The sequence below is a fragment of the Palaemon carinicauda genome, chromosome 38 (assembly GCF_036898095.1).
Source record: "Palaemon carinicauda isolate YSFRI2023 chromosome 38, ASM3689809v2, whole genome shotgun sequence".
In the NCBI taxonomy this organism is placed as follows: Eukaryota; Metazoa; Arthropoda; class Malacostraca; order Decapoda; family Palaemonidae; genus Palaemon; species Palaemon carinicauda.
In genome coordinates this window covers 66239066-66258574 of record NC_090762.1, presented here as the reverse complement: position 1 = coordinate 66258574, position 19509 = coordinate 66239066, and the positions used below count along the sequence as shown (strand labels likewise).

Below are 19509 nucleotides of genomic sequence, written 5' to 3'. Positions count from 1 at the left end.
CCCGATGCCCATTCCTGCACGATCTCTGTGAACAGCCAAGGATATCGCGCCTGCCGTCTCTGTCAGCGAATTCAGTGTCTCTGAACCTCTATGCCATAGGGTCAGCAAGAGTTTGCCCGTTAGGGCAGAAGGATCCATGCCTTAGGAGAAGGTCTTCCATAGGATCGTCGACGGCTTCACCCCCCGGCTTCTTCAGTCGATCCTTTCTTGTGAGGAAGTATCTGAGATGGGAGTTCCGTAGTTGACCTCTCAGCTCTGATCAAGTTTGTCTAACAAACTTCGTCCAGCGTGGAACAGCAGAATCGATCAGATTGGTAAAGAGGCGACAGGACTCCTTAGGCCCTGGATCGAAAGGACGGGTACTTTCAGTTTTCATTCCATCCATCTTCCAGGAAGCTCTTGGAATTCAGCCTAGACTACAGGTACTCCTGCTTAAGATGCAGTGTGGCGATCCCGCCGTGGCATCGCAGGTTTTTTCCCAGAGAACTCTCCCTGCTTTCCTCATGGCCGCTCAAGTGTAGGCTTCCGCCTCCTTTGCCTTTTGGAGGTCTGGTCAACTCCGGTAGGCTCGGGTTCGACCTTCTTCAGCGCCGGGACAAGCTTCCGGATGCTTACCATGAGTGGGGGTTCATGGTATTTTGCTAGGAGCCTTCTCTTCTTCTGCCTCAACATCTGGAGTATCTAGCCATGATATTGAGTCAACGGCCTTACCACGTTGGAAACCCCGCTTCTCGTCCGTCCAGCGAGGTTAAGCAACGTCGGGTCTGGTCGGTACTTGGATGGGTGACCTCCTGGGGATGCCAGATTCTGTTGCCGCCTCCTCCAAGCCTTCCCTTCAGTTGACTGTGGCAAGGCTGAGGAGAGTCGCAGTACCTGTTCTCAGTTAAGCAGAGGTTTCAGCCCTACCTTGGGACGTTTCCTAGTTCTCTTTTCCTCATTGACCCGTCTAAAGTTCCGATCGGTCGCCTCAGGATAAGTTCCCTGTGGGGCGGCCCAAGTTCCGGTGGTTTCAAAGCAATGATTAACCGGACTTTCTGGCCCCTATGGGACCAGCGGAACGATTAGACCTGCAATGGGTGTTGACCTATGGAACCTCTTGATGGGAGTAGATATTCTCGTCCTTTCCCCACATTTTTTATGCTGTTCTCGGACTCGTCAAAGAAAGGGGGGGGGGGGGCATGTTCCGGTCCAGGCCTATGGTCAGGACCTGAAGGATACCTCTCCATCATTCAGGCAGGCTTAGGGGCCGTAGTCTGCCCCCTCTACAGATCCTACAGTTCCAGCCGAATCGCTCCGTGCGCGTCGACTTCATGGTACTGGCGTGTTCTAACCAGCAGGGGACACATTTTCACACCTTCGCATCTTGCTGTAGAGATACTGAGATGATTTGAGATCCTCTCAATACCACCATCGGCTCTCTCATTCCGGGCAGAGGAATGTTCTCTCCGTCTATCCGAGCAGAGCCTCGTAGAGAGAGTGTACCTGGGGGTCTTTGGCCTTTAGTAACCAGCAAGTCCTGGACTGGGGGACCTGATCGCGACAGCTTGGAACCTCAAGCTTCCGCTGTTCTTCCCCCCCAGTCTCAGACCCCGAGACTCTGGCAAGCTGCATTCCGGTGATGGTGGGACAACATCGACGCCTGCGTCTTCCCTTCTTTGTTGTCTGTTGAGAATGGGTCTCAACAAGACCAGGTTGTCTGTCAACCTTTCAATGGCCCTGAGAGCTCCACTGGGACTATACGCAGAACGGCTTCCAGACCCTCTGCTTCCCCTGACGGAACTCCCGGGAGAGCTTCTCCCACGGCACAGGCTACTCGAACAACCACACTGCAACATCTTTCACGAGCCGGGGCGTCTCTTCGGCTTCATGCCTGGAGACACTACGCCTCCTCCTCAAGAAGAGACAACCCGCTACAGTCGCGGGACGGAGGTCGCGTCATCTGCGATAGTCATCCACAGGGGTCTTCCAGGCGAAGTGGAGAGTCTTTGGTGGTTGGTGTTGTGGGAGATATACCTCTTCCCTTGAGGCCTCTTCTCCAGCAATAACGAACTTATTGCCTTTCGGCGGGGGGAAACTCCTTTCCGCTCTCGGCAATGACGCCGGTCGCTCAGCCTTTCCCTGACCTTCAGGCTTAAAGGAATAGCTTTTTCCTGGACCTTTCCTTGCTCATGCGAAGCTGCGAACGTCCCTGCCCTAGTCTGAGTGAGACCTCCAACATGGAGCATGGCTCGGACTTTTTAGTCCCTTAAGAGATCTTCTCAAGACCCTTTACGTCAGGCCTCTGATCGTATTCCGTCTTGGGTCTCCTGCTCACTCTGGCCGCGGCCAGTGTGTAAGCAATCTTCTTGGTCTCGTACGACTCCGCCCTTTCTAAGGAATAAGGAATAGTGGAAGGCAACATTCAGGTTCGCTCCTGAGTTGTTGACTAGACTCAGAATCTTGGGGTCCCGACCTTCGGTCCAATTCCTTCAAGATTTTGAGTCACCATTCTATATCTGATGTCCCAAAACCTTCTCCTCCTTGCCAGTTTACTGGCAAGAAGGAGAAGGTTAGCTTTGGGAACAGCTGCAGTTTGTCCTCGCGCACAGCCGGGTTGGGAGCACAAGAAGGACACGGGGGAGAGTCACCAGTATACCTCTTCAGCTCGGACTCAAGGACATTCATCTCGACCTGAATCCAGACCCTCCCCCGTCACGTCGCCCTACAACACGATGTCGGATACATCGCAACGTCCCTCGCCTTCGAGTAATACTATTCTGTGACGCAGGTGCTACAAGCTGGAGTCTGGAAGCGTCTAATGACCTTCGCAGCCCGCTTCCTGCAGGGCGTGACCCACAGGAGTTTCGATACGTTTCTATCGCTCAGTGGTGGCTACACAACAGCTGGTCTAACCTCAGGCTCCTTTTTGGACAGGTAGCAGAAGGTTGAGGGCATTGTTATCAGGTTTTAGTCTGCATGAACGAAAGAAGTATGTCTGGCCTTTACTTCTTTCTTCATTTTCCCCTCTACTGGGAAGCAGCATCCTGGTCTCTGCATAGCTGACCTCGAACCTCTGGAGGTAAACCATGCTTCCTTGTGTTCCGAGTATTGAGTCAATACTGTAGTGTCCCCCATACCCTGACGAGGTGGTAATGGGAACGTCCTAACCCAGAGTTCCTTTTGGAACTCCAGGTCAACTGCCTAGGACGGGTCACACTTCTTCCTTCACACACAAGCTTATGTAGGCCACACGGTTCCTTGCGGAGCAAGGAACTTGTGAGGTGCAGGGACTTCTTTTCTCGAGTGCGACTCACTCGGATTCTGAGTCCCCGGGTAAAGCCAAAGCCAGTATGGCTGGGGACTTTCCACCCTTCCTAAGGGGTAAGTCACCCAATGTAAATAGCGTGGTTTGTATTTCGGTTACGGAACAAATGACAAATTCGGAGATAATTTGTATTTTTCCTAACCATACAAACCTTAGCTATTTACACATATTTGCCCGCCAGCCCTGTCCCCCAAGACAAGTCCTACCTCTAAGTGAAAGTGGAGTATTCACCTGTGTGTGAGGGGGGGGAGGGGTAGCTAGCTACCACTCCCCCCCCTCCCGCTAACTAGCACGGGGGTATTACACCCTCGTTAAATTCTAATGGCTCGCCATTTCAGCTACGCTAAAGGGTAAACCCAATGTAAATAGCTAAGGTTTGTATGGTTAGGAAAAATACAAATAATCTTTGAATTAGTCTTTTTTCTTAAGTCTACAAACCTTAGCTATTTAACCAAACTTGCCCGCCAGCCCTATCCCCCTTGAAGTCGTACCTCCAAGCAAAATGAGCTCAAGCACAGGTATGGGTGAGGGGGGGGTAGCAAGCTACCCTCCCCTACCCCCGCTAACTAGCGGTGTGGGTAGTAAACCCTCGTTAAATTTTAATGGCTCGTCATTTCAGCTACGCCGAGAGTAATACCCCTATTAAATAGCTAAGGTTTGTATAGTTAGGAAAAATACAAATTATCTACGAATTTGTTATTTTTACCATTATTTACTGATTTGCCAGTAAACGTTCCCCACCCGAAATCTGCGGTTCCCACTTGGTGGCCCCCATTACCATAGGATATAGTAGGTTATACTGTATCTTATTAACTATTTATTTGCAACTGAAATAAAGGTCATTTCAAAGAAAATGGGAGTATTTCTATATATATAACCCCATTTCTGTATTTGTAAAGTTTTTCCTGTGTTGTTCTACAATAATACTGAGCTTTTGTTTGCCAAGAATAATGAACGCGTAGAAAACATGATTTTCCATCCCCTTTTTGGCTTTATTGAACATAAGCACAATTTCCCCCAAACAAATTTAATTAATACTTGTTCCGTAACTGAAATACAAATCACGCTATTTATTTAGGGTAATTACTTCGGCGTAGCTGAAATGATGAGCCATTAGAATTTTAACGAGGGTTTACTACCCCACCGCTAGTTACGGGGGGGGCAGGGAGGGGTAGCTTGCTAAACCCCCCCCCCCCCCACACACACACACACACACGCGTGAATACTTCACTTAGCTTTTGGCTCGGGTGATGATCAGACGTGTCTGCTCTCACCCTCTCTTGACTGCCATTAATCTGTTTTGCTTTCTCTTTTTCTACAGAGTATGTGAAGTTGGCCTCTATTAATTAATAATGCGTACGTGTCCTGCACTACCTGACCGCCCTTGTGGGACTTTTATATCGGCGGTCGACACTGACCCTCACACCTTGTGTCCTCATTGTAGGGGCCAACGGTGTGATAGTGATAGTGTATGCGGTGAGTGTAGGGAGTGGTCTACCTCCCATTGGGAGAGGTTTGCCCGGCACCGGAAGAAAAATTCCAAAAGGGATATTTCTCCTTCAAAGGCTTCTTTGAAGAGAGATAATTCCAAGGCTTCTTTGAAGAGAGAAAATTCCAAGGCTTCTTCTTCCGTAGCCCATTCCTCCTCCGAAGCTCCCACTCAATCGGTCTCTTCCGAGAGGCCGTCGAGTGGTAACGTAGGCCGTAGTTCTGTTGACCGATCCCGGGGTGCGGGAGAGGTAGTTGCCTCCCATAGCGAGGCAGCTGCACCACCTCCCCCAGAGGAGGATATTGATATTGATTTCTCTGTAAATAACAATGATTTATTACAGCTTTGGGCTTCCTTGGGGCTTCAGGGTTCGCCCTCCAAGGAAGCCCTGTTTGACATGATCAAACTGTTAAGCAATCGCCGACGATAGCAGATATAGATCCTCTGTCTATCGTCGACGTTGTTGTAACGGAGGCCTCTGGTGTATCAGATCAAACTCCTGCTCCTGTTATTGCTGAGGTAGCTGAAGGCTTAGCTTCCCCCTCTGAACATCCTTCGAAGGGGAAACTTAGTCCTACGGTCTCTCCTGCTAGTGATTTTCCCCCTCGGGGGGAGTTCACTTACAGACTCCTCTGCGGAGGCCTTACGATGGTCAGCTTGCTGATCCCACGGCCCCTAGGGGGCGTATAAGGCGGAAGGCTCGTCCTCCCCTTTGCCGTAGAGACCTTTCTTCTCCTCACAAGGGAGTTAGGAGACTCCTCTTCGGCTCGTCATCCCCGCAGTCCTCTGCGGAGGAGACTCACCGTTCACCGATCCTGCCAGCTACCACCTGAGACCTCTCCGGAGATCGTTCGCGAGCCCCTTCGGAGGAAGGTCGTCCTTCGGGACACTGTTCCAGACCTGCTGACCTTCCGTCACCCTTCAAGGCTGCTGACGCGCTATATGCGCCTTCCAAACCTGCCATTGAGCAGGCAACGGTCCCTTCGGGGCACAAGGGAATTGACCGCAAAACTGCGCCTCAAACCCTTAAGCACCAGGTTCCCCCTGTGCTCCATCACGCTGCTGTTCCTGTCTTAGCGCCACAGCGCTCACCTGCGTGCGTGCGCGCACACCTGTTCCTATTTCTAAGCGCCAGGGTTCCTCTGCGCGCCCACAATCCACTGCGCACCAGCGCCCACTTGCAGTTCCTGCTATAGCACGCCAGAGCTCACCTGCGCACAAGCGCTCAACTGATCCTGTTACAGCACGCGCAGTCCAGGAGGTACCTAAGTTAGCGCACAGACGCTCACAGGTACCTCTTGACCTTCCATTGCGCTCTCCAGTGCCTCAGCGCACTTCTGGAGTTAAGTGCGCAGTTCCTGATATAGCGCACAAGCGCTCACCGGCGCGCCAGCACGCCTCTACGATCCAGCCCGCAGTCCAGGAGGTTCCTAGGTTAGCGCACGGGCGCTCACCGGTTCCCCTGGACTCTCCAACCAAACTGCGCAATCCTGTGCGCGTGAATCCTGTTGCGCGCGATGCGCGCCCAACTCAACAGCGCACACCTGTGCGCCTGAATCCTGTTGCGCGCCCATCGCAGCAGCGCACCCCTATGCGCCCGCATCCTGATGAGCGCCATGCGTGCCCACAATCTCTTCAGGAGAAGATTCCTGTACCATGTGCGCAGCGCTCACCTGCGCGCCATCGCGCAAATTCACTTTCGCGCTGTTACGAGGCTGCGCAATTGCGCTCCCGTCCAGTGCTCCCAGATACGCGCTACTGCGCACTCGCGCCCATCAGTTTCGCCTTCACGGGGGTCTCGTCACCAGGTTCCTGCACGCCCGCGCCCACGCGCGCAATCGCCCATCCAGCCTTCAACCCCGCCTCACGTTCCAGCTCCTGCGCGCCACACGACCTCGCCATCTCCAATGCGTGCCCACGCCGCCTCGGCCTCACCATCACCCTCGCGCGCGCGAAATTCCTACTGCGCACGATCGTCTCGCGCGCGATCCAGGGCAGGGCTCATCGCGTGATCACCAGCGCGATCCCGCACGGGATTTCAAGGAGCTTCAGGCGGACAGGTCATCATCTCGTTCCCCTCCCCGCAAGCACAGAACAGCGCGCTCGCCGGAGGAAGGGAGGTTTCCGGACAGGTCTAAGGACCCTTCTTTTTCTTCAGCTTCGTTCCAGGCGAACCCTCGTTTGTCAACTCCTCCTAGAGATCGAACGATCCCCTTCCCTCCAGAGGGAGTGTCTGACAGCGCGAAGACAGCAGCCCTGGTTTGGGACCATAGTAAGAGCTCTTATGCAGGCTTTAATGCCTGTGTTCTCTGAACTAGGTCACAAACCACCGGCGGCGGCTTCTCCTCTGAAGAGGAAGAGAGGAGTCCCCTCTGTGGTGACTTCCCCTGCGGATGAGGATTTCCCATCCTCAGGGGAGTCGGACGAGCCGGTCCGTTCCCCCATCGCACCAATGGGGTAAACTCCGCCTCTCCCTGAGAAGTCTTCTCGCACAGGGGTGGAGAAGAGCCTGCATCCATCATTGCTAGAGTCCTATATCCCTCCCTGGAGGGAGCCAAAGGACTCGTAGACTGTTCCTAAGTCTTCAGCAAGGATCAGACAGGAGCCAGCTAGACCTTCGGAGGATGTCCACGAGTCCCCCCAGGAAGAGCCACTGGGGACGGGAGACTGCTGCTAGACCTTCGGAAGGAGAACATCAAGAATCAGAACATGCGTTCTGGCAAGTTCTAACCCTCATGAGAAATCTCAACGGGTTTCCGGACCCAGAGATTCCTCCTCGTGAGGGTAAGGACACGGTCTTGGACCGAGTCTATGGTACCCAGAAACCCTCTAGGGCCAGTGCAGCTTTGCCCTAGTCACAAGGGATGAAGAGTGCCAGAGACAAAGTCGAAGGCCAGCTCTCTGAGCTTGCCTCCTCCAACAGATCCAGCGCCGGTAACAAGCTCCTCCCTCCTCCTCGAGTCCATCAGAGGAGGTATTTCGAGATCCTAGAGGAGACTTGTTTGGTTCTTCCTGTTCACCACTCCATGGAAGAACTCACTGGGGGAGTCCCTCTAGAGAGACTCTCCAACCGGCACGTGTCGTATTCTGCTACTGAGATCCTAAGCCAGGAGAAGGTGGCAAAGTGTGCCATGCAGGCAACTTCGTGGCTTGACATCTGGCTGGGGTCTCTGGGCATCCTGGTGTGGTCTGAGGATCTATCCAAATAAAGCACCAGGAAGGCACTGGAGACATTCTTACTCTCAGGCACGCGGACCATCGAGTTTCTGACCCACCAAGTCTCGAGCTTGTGGGCCAATACGATCCTCAAACAACGGGACGCAGTGGCTGAGAGATTTCACCAGAAGGTCCCCAGTTCCGACTTTAGCAGGCTCAGACACTCTTCCGTTCTCGGTAAGAGCTTGTTTGAGCCAAAGGACGTGGAGCTAGCCGCTGAGAGGTGGAGGAAGTCCAACCAGGATTCCCTCCTCCATACGGCCCTGACATCAAGGCCCTACAAGCCTCCAGCAACCCAACAGCCCCGTCCAGCTAAGAATGTGAAAAAGACAACAGCAGCAAAGCCAAAGGTGTCTAAACCCTTTCCTGTCAAGGACAGAAAGGGCAAAAAGTCCACTAGGGGAGGTAAAAATCCAAGAGGAAGCGGCCGAGGCCGTAAACGCTAGGATTGGTAGTCCCCCTGCATGTCCACCAGTGGGGGGATGCCTACAAAGTTGCGCGACAAGGTGGCAGCAACTCGGGGCAGATACCTGGACGATTTCCGTGATCGGTCAGGGTTATCACGTCCCGTTCACATCATCTCTACCTCCCCTGAAAGCGAAACCAGTATCATTGAGCTCCCTTACCATGGGATCGGTAAGGGGGCAGGCCCTCCGGACAGAAGTCGAGACCATGTTGAAGAAGGACGCTCTCCAAGAGGTAGTGGACGGGTCCCCAGGCTTCTACAGTCGACTCTTTCTTGTAAAGAACGCGTCTGGAGGCTGGAGACCAGTCATCGACTTCTCAACCCTGAACGGGTTTGTTAAACAGACTCCGTTCAGCATGGAGACGGCAGACACGGTCAGACTTGCAGTGAGACCACAAGACTTCATGTCTACACTGGACCTGAAGGACGCGTACTTCCAGATCCCAGTCCATCCGTCTTCAAGGAAGTACTTAAGATTTTGCCTAGACAACAAGATCTACCAGATCAAAGTGCTGAGCTTCGGTCTTTCCACAGCTCCTCAAGTGTTCACCAGAGTGTTCACCCTGATATCATCGTGGGCTCACAGGATTGGTATCCGTCTCCTCCGTTACCTGGATGACTGGCTGATCCTAGCAGACTCGGAGGCAACCCTTCTTCGCCACCGAGACAAGCTTCTCGAACTTTGCCAGGATCTAGGGATCATGGTAAATCTCGAGAAGTCCTCTCTGCAGCCCTCCCAGACGACAGGATAGCAAGGCTGAGGAAGGTCGCAAGGCCTTTCCTCAAACGAGAAGAATTTCCAGCCCAAGTGTGGTTACGTCTCCTTGGCCATCTCTCTTCCCTGGCCCGTCTTGTTCCCAACGGTCGCCTCGGAATGAGATCTCTCCAGTGGCGACTCAAGTCCCGGTGGAACCAAGGACACGATTCCCCGGACACTGATCCCTATGGGTCCTGCGGAACAGACGGATCTCCAGTGGTGGGTGGCAGACGAGAATCTACGAAAGGGAGTGGATCTTCTCGTCCTTCCCCCGGATTTGATGTTTTCGGACGCATCAAAGAAAGGGTGGGGGGGCCCACGTTCTGAAACACAGGACCTCAGGCCTTTGGTCAGAATCTGAAAAGTACCTTCACATAAACCTGCTAGAAATGAAGGCCGTATTCTTGGCACTTCAGAAGTTCCATCAGGTCCTGGCGGGCCACTCTGTGGTGGTGATGAGCGACAACACCACAGTGGTGGCTTATATCAACAAGCAGGGAGGTACCTTTTCAGAACAGCTATCCCATCTTGCAGTAGAGATTCTGAGATGGTCCGAAGCCCACTCGGTCACACTATCGGCTCGCTTCATTCCAGGCAAGAGAAATGTGCTCGCCGACAGTCTGAGCAGAGCGACGCAGATAGTGAGTACCGAGTGGTCTTTGGATCGTCAAGTAGCCAACAAAGGACTTTGTTGGGTTCCCAACTGTGGATCTGTTCGCTACAGCACTGAACTTCAAGCTCCCGCTGTACTGCTCCCCAGTCCTGGATACCAAGGCTCACTGGCAAGATGCCTTCCAACAACGGTGGGACAACATCGATTTATACGCCTTTCCCCTGTTCTGTCTGATGAGGAGGGTGCTCAACAAGACCAGAATATCGGTCAATCTTTCGATGACCCTAATAGCTCCGCTATGGCATCATGCAGAATTGTTTCCGGACCTTCTGCATCTTCTTACGGAGCTTCCGAGAGAACTCCCTCCATGTCACGAGCTACTCAAACAACCACACGCCAACATGTTCCACAAAGCCGTAGCTTCACTTCGACTTCACGCCTGAAGACTATCCAGCACCTCCTTACGGAGAGAGGATTTTCGTAACAAGTTGCGAATAGGATGTCTGGACACCTGCGCAGGTCATCCGCAGGGGTCTACCAGGCAAAGTGGCGAGTTTTCTGTGGTTGGTGTCGTGGAAGGGGTATCTCTCCACTCGATGCTACTATTCCAGCAATAGCGGAGTTCTTCGAGTATTTGCGGGAGGAAATGCGCCTTTCAGTCTTGGCAGTGAAAGGCTATCGCTCAGCCTTAAGTCTAGCCTTCAGGCTGAAAGGAGTGGACATTTCTTCCTCGCTGGAACTTTCTCTACTCATACGAAGTTATGAACTTACCTGCCCCTGCCCTCAGTCGGAAGTGAGACCACCTCCATGGAACGCGGTTCGAGTTCTCAGGTCTGTGAAGAGACCTCCCTACGAACCATTATGCCAGGCTTCAGATCGCCACCTTACTTTCAAGGCGGTGTTCCTGCTAGCTTTGGCTTCGGCCAAGTGTGTTAGCGAATTTCATGGTCTCTCATACGACATCGCCCATTCAAGGGGTTGGGGGGAGGTAACGTTCAGGTTCGTCCCTGAGTTTGTTGCCAAGACTCAGAATCCGGGAGTGTCGGACCCTAGGTTCGACTCTTTCCAGGTTTCGAGTCTTCGTTCTATAACAGATGACCCAGACCATCTCCTACTGTGCCCAGTAAGGAGTCTGAGGTTGTATCTTAAAAGAACAGCGGCAGTTCATCCTTAGGTGCAAGCTTTGTTTGTGAGCACTGGGAAAACAAAGAGGAGGGTCACCAGGAATACCATCTCGGCCTGGATTCGCAAGGTAATACACCTGGCCTTGAATCTTGATCCTTCTCCGTCACGTCGCCCTAGAGCACATGATATCAAGGGCGTAGCTACGTCCCTGGCCTTCAAGAAGAATTATTCAGTGACGCAGGTCCTGCAAGCTGGGGTGTGGAAGCGTCAGACGACCTTCACAGCCCACTACCTGCAAGACGTGACACACAGGAGACTCGATACGTTCTCTATCGGCCCTGTGGTGGCTACACAACAGCTGGTCTAACCTCAGGCTCCTTAATGGACAAGTAGTAGAAGGTTGAGGGCATTGTTACCCGGTTTTAGTCTGCATGAATGAAAAGGTTTGTCTGGCCTTTACTGTATTCTTTTCTTCATCCTCTTCTCCCTTGGAGAAAGCAGCCTCCTGGGTTCTCTGCACAGCTGACCTCAAACTCCTGCAGGTAAACCATGCTTCCTTGTGTTCCTAGTATTAAGTGTAATACTGTCATGTCCCCATACCCTGACGAGGTGGTATTGGGAGAGTTCTAGCTTAGAATTCCATCTGAAGAACTCCAGGTCAACTTCCTAGGACGAGTCACGCCCTTCACCTTCACACACAACTTATGTAGGCCGCAGCAGTTACACAGCAATGCTTGCGAGGTGCAGGGACTCATTATTTCTGGAGTACTTACACACTCAAATATTGAGTCCCCGGGCAACGCCAAAGCCAGAATGGCAGGGACTTACCACCCTTCCTAAGGGTTGAGTCACCCTAAGTAAATAGCGTGGTTTGTATTTCAGTTACGGAACAAATGACAAATTCGTAGATAATTTGTATTTTTCCTAACTACAAACCTTAGCTATTTACTCAAATTTGCCCGCCAGCCCTGTCCCCTGTGAAGTCCTACCTCTAAGCAAAGTGAAGTATTCACTCGTGTGTGCGTGTGTGAGAGGGGGGGGGGAGTAGCAAGCTACCCCTCCCTACCCCCCCCTACCCCCCCCCCCCCCCCCCCCCCCGCTAACTAGCGGTGGGGTAGTAAACCCTCGTTAAAATTCTAATGGCTCGTCATTTCATCTACGCCGAAGTAATTACCCTAAGTAAATAGCTAAGGTTTGTACAGTTAGGAAAAATACAAATTATCTACGCATTTGTCATTTTTCAGGAAAACATTACAAGTAACTTCATTTAAAGCCATATTTATGAATTACTGGGTAATAATAACGAAGGTAAGCAAATCTAAGTTTGTATAATTGATAATTAACGCCAAAAATTAGCCCAATACCACTATTCCAGCAATAGTGGAATTCCTCGTGTATCGAGGGAAGAAATACATCTTTTGGCTTCATCGGTTAAAGACTATCACTCAACCTCGAGTGTCAGTTTAGAAAGGAATGCGCATTTCCTCATCGCTAGAACGTCCCTCCTCATACGAAGTTATGAACTTACTTGTTCTCAGTCAGAAGTGAGACCTCCCCCATGGAACCTGGCTTGAGTTCTTCGTTCCCTTAAAGGATCCCTGTACAAACGATTACGACAAGTAGAAGATTGCCGCCTAACTTGGAAGACTGTTTCTGCTTCATTAGCGAACTTAATGGTCTGTTGTATGATGTCGCCCATTCAAAAGGATGGGGAGAGGCAAGCTTCAGCTCCGTGCCTTTATTACCAAGACTCAGTATCCAGGGGTTTCAGATCCTAGATTCGACTCCTTCCGGATAACGAGTCTCCGCTCTGTAACTGACGACCCAAATCCTCTTTGTTCCTTTACTAACCGACCTTCCGTTATTAATTTTTATTTTCTTTTGGCAAAGCTAAAAGGTAGCCATTAGACTTGAAGTACGAGGTCGTAACCCTGCCTAACCGCTTGATCGAGTAAGCTGGGGTTGCTGGGTGGTACCCAGCCACATCTAAATATACTCTCACAGGTGTGAGTTGCATCACTGTTTTTTTGGCTCAGTAGAGAGTGGACGTCTCCTCTCTCTCCTTCCAAGGCTGTCATTGGACATCTTGAATTGCTTTTTCTTTTCAGGTGTGCGTGATTTCTTTGGATCACCTTCGCGCAGGCCTTTCCTGGGCGCTGCGTGTGGTACCTTTGTCATCGTTGGATACCGACCCACGCTCTCAGTGCCCTTCGTGTAGAAGGCATCGTTGCGAGCCGTGCTTGCCCTGCGCAGAGTGTGGGGAGTTGCCTGTCCCCCAATGGGAGAAATGGGAGAAATTTGGGCGGCGCAGGAAGAAGGCCAAATGCGGTCTTTTTCTCCGGGGCAAGGAAAGCGCGTTCTTCTTCCTCTTGCACCCCAAAATCTCTTTCATAAGCTCCTCCTTGCTCGCGCTCTTCTGCAGGATGATTGAGCAGGAGCACAGACCGACTAACTCCTTGGCAACCCAAGGGTACTGGGCATTTAGTTGCTTCCCGTAGAGGAGCAATTTCACCTGCTGCCGCTGGGGAGCCGTTCTCCCTTTCAGATGTGTTGCAGGTGTGGCCAACCTTAGGGATTTCGGAACCCCCTCGAAGAAAGAACTTCTGCGTCTCATTCAGTTTGGTGCTAGGAAGGACCCTTCTCTAGAGCCTTCAGCTTCTCATGCTTTGGAGCTGTGCAAAGTCCATCTGTCGCCTTTACCTGGACCTTCCACAAGCGGACGAGTTGATTGCCGATCGCCCCTCCAACAGCCTCCTGCCGACGATGACCCTACTTGCAATCCGGGGACCTCGTCTTCCTATAACCTCCAACCCTCTGTTTCTTCCCACAGGACCCTTTCAGTTGCAGGTGATGATCTCCGGGAACCAGTGCTCCTCCTGCCAGCAGCGCTAAAGGACAAGCCTCGCCATCTCCTTGTCCTTCGGAACCTCTTCCTCTGATCATTGTTTGCGACGATTGGAAGGTCTGATGGATCGTAGGTCATCAGGATCCGAACGCTCTTCTTCTGGAAGGCGTTTATCTCTAGAGCTTTACGCTCATGAGACCTTCAGTTTCAACGCTCTCCTCTGAGACATTCCTCTTCACAAGAAGTTTTGCGATCTTGCTCTGCATGATCACAAGCATCCCAGTCTGGACCCAGGTCCAGACTCTCCCATTCAAGATTACGAGGACGACGCTCCCGCTCACAAGGGTGACGTTCACATTCATGAGCTAGGCAGTCTGCTAGGTCATCCAACCTCTCTCCTCCGTCTGATTCTAAACGGTCTCCTCAGGATAAGATCCCTGCAATGGCAGCTAAAGTCCGTTTGGAACAAACGCCCAAGTTCCAGTAAATCAGAATCAGGTGACGGACTTGAATTGGTGGATGGCAGACGAAAACCTTCAAAGAGGTCAGGATCTTCTCGCCCCTCCTCCGTATTTGATGCTCTTCACAGATGCATCAAAAGAAGGAGGGGGGCTCACTTGCTGCATCACACTATCAGGCCTTTGGTCAGTGTCAGAAAAGTACCAGCACTTAAATCTTCTAGAGATGAGAGCAGCAAACCTAGCTCTTCATCAGCTCTAACAGTTGCTGGCAAGTCACTCTGTGGTGTTGACGAGCTTACATAAACAAACAAGGCGGTACCTTTTTGCACCCTCTATGCCATCTTGCAGGAATGATCCTGAGGTGATCAGAAGAACATTCGGTGTCCCTATCAGTTCTCTTCATTCTGGGCAAGTTGAATGTGTTCACAGACAATCTGATTAGAGCGACTCGGATAGTAGGCTCCGAATGGTCTTTGAATCGTCTGATAGCCAACAAAGTACTGACTTTGTGGGGTTCCCCTACTGTATATTTGTTCGCGACATCTCTGAACAGCAAGCTCCCACTGTTCTGTTCTCCAGTCCCGGACCGTAAGGTTCTAGGGCAAAATATATTTAAACAACGGTGGGACAATATCGACAAGTACTCCTTTCTCCTGTTCTGTCTAATGAGAAGACTGCTCAACAAGACCAGAGCATCCAAAGATTTATTGACAACCCTTGTAGCTCTGCTGTGGCATCACTCAGAGTGGTTTCCGGACCTCCTGCAACTTCTAGTAAATCTACCGAGAGAGCTTCCTCCACGAACAGATCTACTTAAACAACCACACGCGACCATCCTTCACAGAACCGTGAAGTCAAAGCCTGGAGGCTATCCAGTGGTTCCTCTCTCAGCGCTTTTCACGACAAATTGCAGAAAGAATGTTCGGCTACTTGCGTAAGTCCTCAGCCTGAGTCTACCAGGCGAAATGGAGTGTCTTCTGTGGTTGGTGTCGTGGAAAGAATGTCTCTCCGCTTGATGCCACTATACCAGAATCAGCAAAGTTCCTTGTATACGCTCGGGGGGAAAAGCTTCTTTCAGTCTCGGCGGTGAAAGGCTATCGGTCGCTTTAAGCCCCGCCTGCTAAGCTGAAAGGAGTTTATATTTCCTCTTCGTTGGAGTTTTCTTTACTCAAACGGAATTATGAGATCACTTGCCCTCGGTCAGAGATTAGGCATCTTCCTTGGAATGTGGTTCGCGTCTTAAGATCCTAAGGTCCTCCCTACAAACCGTTACTCTATGCAACTGACGGAAACCTCACTTTGAAGACAGTGTTCCTGCTCACTTTAGCCTCACCAAAGAGATTCGGTGAACTTCATGGCCTCTTGTATGACATCGCCCATTTAATGGGATGGGGGGAAGGGGCACTCAGCTTCGTTCCTGAGTTCATTGGTAGGACTCAAAATCCAGGGGGTACTGGACCATAGATTCGGGTCCTTTCAGATTGCGAGTCTCTGTAATTGATGACCCAGATCAGTTGTTACTATGCCGAGTGAGGAGTTTGAGATACTATCGTAAACGCACTGCAGCAACACAGCTCTAACTAACACCTCTGTTTGTTAGCTCAGGAAGAGTAAAGAGGAGGGTCACTAAAAACTCCTGTTTCCTCCTGTATTCGCCAGGTAATTGAAAGAGCCTTGGCTCCTGATCCTCCTCTGGCTCGACAACCTAGAGCCCATGATGTCAGGAGAATTAGTACATCCTTGGCATTTAAACACAACTTTTCCATGTTGCAAGTACTACATGCGGGCGTGTGGAAGAGACAAACTACTTTCACAGCCTTTTACTTGAAAGACGTGACCCACAGGAGACTCGATACTTTTGTTATTGGTCCAGTGGTGGCTACTCAACAAGTGGTTTAAGAATACCTCAGGCTCCTTGATGGAAAAGTAGCAATCGGTTGAGGGCATTGGTTACCTGGATTCAGACTGGGATGAATGAGAGTATGTCTGGCTTTCCTTTCTTCATTTTCCCCTCCCTTGGGGTACAGCACCATGGGTCCCTCTGCAAGCTGGCCTCAACCTCTACAGGTAATTATCACTTCCCTTGTGTAGCCTAGTATAAGTCATAACTTTTTATACTGTCCACGTCCCCATTGCTTTCTGCAAATTAAACAATGGGAAACGTCTTGTTTGTTCCGAAACTGGAATACTGTACAAGCCTACGCTATTTATTTAGAGGTATTACTTTCGGCGAAGTTAAAATGACGTGCTATTGAAATTTAGCGAGGGTTAACTATCCATTCCGCTAGTTAGCGGGATTGGTTGAGGTAGCTTGCTACCGCTCCCACTCACACCAGTGATTTAGCTCACTTTGCTTTTGGCTCGGATGGTGTACGGTCGTTGCCGTTCCTCATCCTTTGCCGTTATTATTGGACTTTTTTCTCTTTGTGTTAGTGTGTGTGTTGACTTCTGCAACCATGAGCACCTGCCCTGGACTCGATGGCCGCCCCTGCACATCTTTCATGTCCGCCGTGGAAACCTATTGCCACACCCTTTGTCCCGCCTGCAGAGGTCAACGGTGTGATAGTGGTAATCAGTGTATCAAGTGTCAGGAGTGGTCTGCCTCCTAGTGGGAGAGGTTTAGGCGACGACGGAAGAAATCTAAGCGGGATATTTCTCCTTCGAAGACCTTCCTAAGGCCTCTTCTTCCGTCTTCCGACCTTCCTCCGAAGCTCCTACTAGTTTGGCCTCTTCTGAGAGACTGTCGAGTAGTAGCGTAGACCCTTTTATTTGTGGCCAACCCCAGTCTTTGGAGAGATGGTATTGCTTCCCCGAGCGAAACGGCCCCACCCCTCCCCCTGGGTGAGGTGTTGTCTATGTCTTCTGTTTTGCAGGAATAGTCGTCCTTGGGGCATCCGGGTCCGCCCTCCAAGGACTCCTTGCTGCAGCTCATCCTCCAGGGTGCAAGTGTTCAGCTGTTGTCAATTTCGGAGGTGTATCCTCTTGCGCTCGTCGACGTTCTTGTTGTCAGAGGTGTCTTCTGTGGCTTCTGCCGATGCCCCGTGCTTTCCAGACTCTCCAGCTGTTAGTGTTAGTGCTGTAAGTGCCAAGAGGGAAACTTAGTCCTACGTCTCTCTCCTGCGATTGTTTCCCCCCCTCGGGGGATTTCTCTCATATGGACTCCTCTTCGGTGGACTGCGGCTGTTTATGATTAGCTTGCTGATCTAAGGGCCCCCAAAGGGCATCTCCGTTGGAGAGCTCGCCCTTTGCTTCGCCGTAGAGGTCGTCCTTCATCATCGGTGAAAAGGTGCCTCTTCGGCTCTTCAGCCTCGTCATCGCAGCCTTCCTCCACAGAGGAGTCTCCGCTTCAGTCGTCTCCTGGCCCTCGTCCTTTGGTGTCTGATCCTGGACCTTCACCCGACAACGCTGCTGCTAGAACTCGGACTTCAGTTCTAGACTGTAGATCATTCGCATTCTCCATCAGTGGATGTTCGCCCTTCCAAAGGGCGCATCCCTGGTCCTGTTCTTCCTACTAACTAACCTGCCATTACCGTTCCTCTCTATGGTGCAGCCTCTTGAGGCTCGACCTAAGTGTGCAGCTGCGCACTAACGCTCTACAACACTGATGTTCATTAGACCAACAGCCTTCTCCTGCTCGTCCTCAGTGCCTTTCAATGGCCCAACGATCTCCCGATCGCTGGCGCTCTCCAGCGCAGCTTCGCTGTTTTAGGGAACCTTGTTTGCCAGCTCACCAGCGATTACCAGCCAACCTACGCTTACCAGCGCACCTGTGCTCTCCAGCCCGACCTCGTCAACGCTCCGTGGCGCAACAGCGCTCACTAAAACCTCAGCGCACCCCTGCGCAACTTCGGTCTCTGGCTCGCCAACGCATCTTCCTATATGACAAGGCTTTTCCATGCCGCTGCCCTCTCCTGAGCACAAGAAACAGCCCTCTCCTGCCCTCTCCAGTACCTAATCCTTCTCAGCAACCTCCGGCTCGCCAAATATCGCCTGCGCTTCTGCGTTTTCTTGTAACTGCTCTCCAGCAACCTCCTGCGCAGTGCCGAACTGCGCTCCAGCGCTTTCCTGCGCAGCGCTGAACTGAGCACCAGTGCTTTCCTGCGCAACGCTGAACTGCGTGCCAGCGCGCTCCTGTGCAACACCGAACTGCACGACAGCGCTCTCCTGTGCAGCGCAGAACTGCGCGCCAACATTCTCCTGTGTAGTGCCGAACTGCGTGCCAGCGCCTCCTGTGCAGTGCTGAACTGCGCTCCCGCGCTCTCCTGCCCATTCTAGGGTACTGCGCAACTCCCTGCTCAGGGTCTTACTGCTCACCAATCCTCTCCTGCGCATTCTAAAGAGACTACGCTTCACTGCACAGCGCCTTACTGCGAGCCAACGCTCTCCGGCGCACTAGCGGTTACAGACCCTGCGCTCACCTGCGCACTCGCGCAGTGGCAATGAACAGGTTCTCCAGGCTAAGGAACATTACATTGAAAGGGCACCATCTTCCCCCCCCCCTCGCAAACTCCTTTCAGTACGACCGCCAAAGGGTTCAGGATCCTGAAACTGCCTTCCTCTAAGGTGTACCCGCCCACGGAGACTCCTCACTGGGAACTTTCGATCCCTTTCCCTTAAGGGGATCTATCTTATAGTGCATCAGTCAGTCGGCAGCCATGGTTCAGTGCTATGTTCAGAGCAGTGGTACAAGCCTTCAAACCTGCTCTGTCTGGACGCTCTTCGGAGCATCTTACAGCTCCAGCAGACCTTGTGCAAGGAACCATGGCCTCTTTTACCCCCTGAATCGTTTCGAGGTCGTTAGGTCCTCCAACTGTGGGAGAACAGCCCCACTGAAATACGTGGAGCCCCAATTTTGTCTGCCGAATCGGTGGTTTACTTTCCTGCGCCTGAATATCCAACGCCTCAATTCTTAGCTTCTTCTTTCCGAGAGGAAGGTGTAGTTCATCCTCCAGGGAGTTGGGAATTTGGGGAAGTTTCCATCCGTTATTGGAACTACTTCCTGTTGGCTCCAAGAGTCCCAGTCCAGATTGGTCAAGACCTGCTAGTTTAGAAAGCCCTGTTTCTGAATCGGCAGTGTCTATTCATCCTGATTATGACTGTCATGGCTTTTTGTGCCTGAGTGTACCCTCAAGCAAGACAACTCTACCCCAAGATAGTGGAAGACCATGATGCAGAGGCTATGTTTCAGAGTTTGTTTTCCTATATTCAAATTGTTTACAAAAAACCTTTGATG

At 51.7% G+C, this 19509-nt stretch overlaps 1 long non-coding RNA gene and 1 pseudogene across 1 annotated transcript in view; both read left to right on the top strand.

Annotated features, from left to right (window-relative positions):
- Positions 1-19509, top strand: part of LOC137630227 (uncharacterized) — a 206538-nt gene that overhangs the window by 24460 nt on the left and 162569 nt on the right. The gene's annotated exons all lie outside the window — the stretch shown is intronic.
- Positions 698-816, top strand: LOC137630726 (5S ribosomal RNA; annotated as a pseudogene).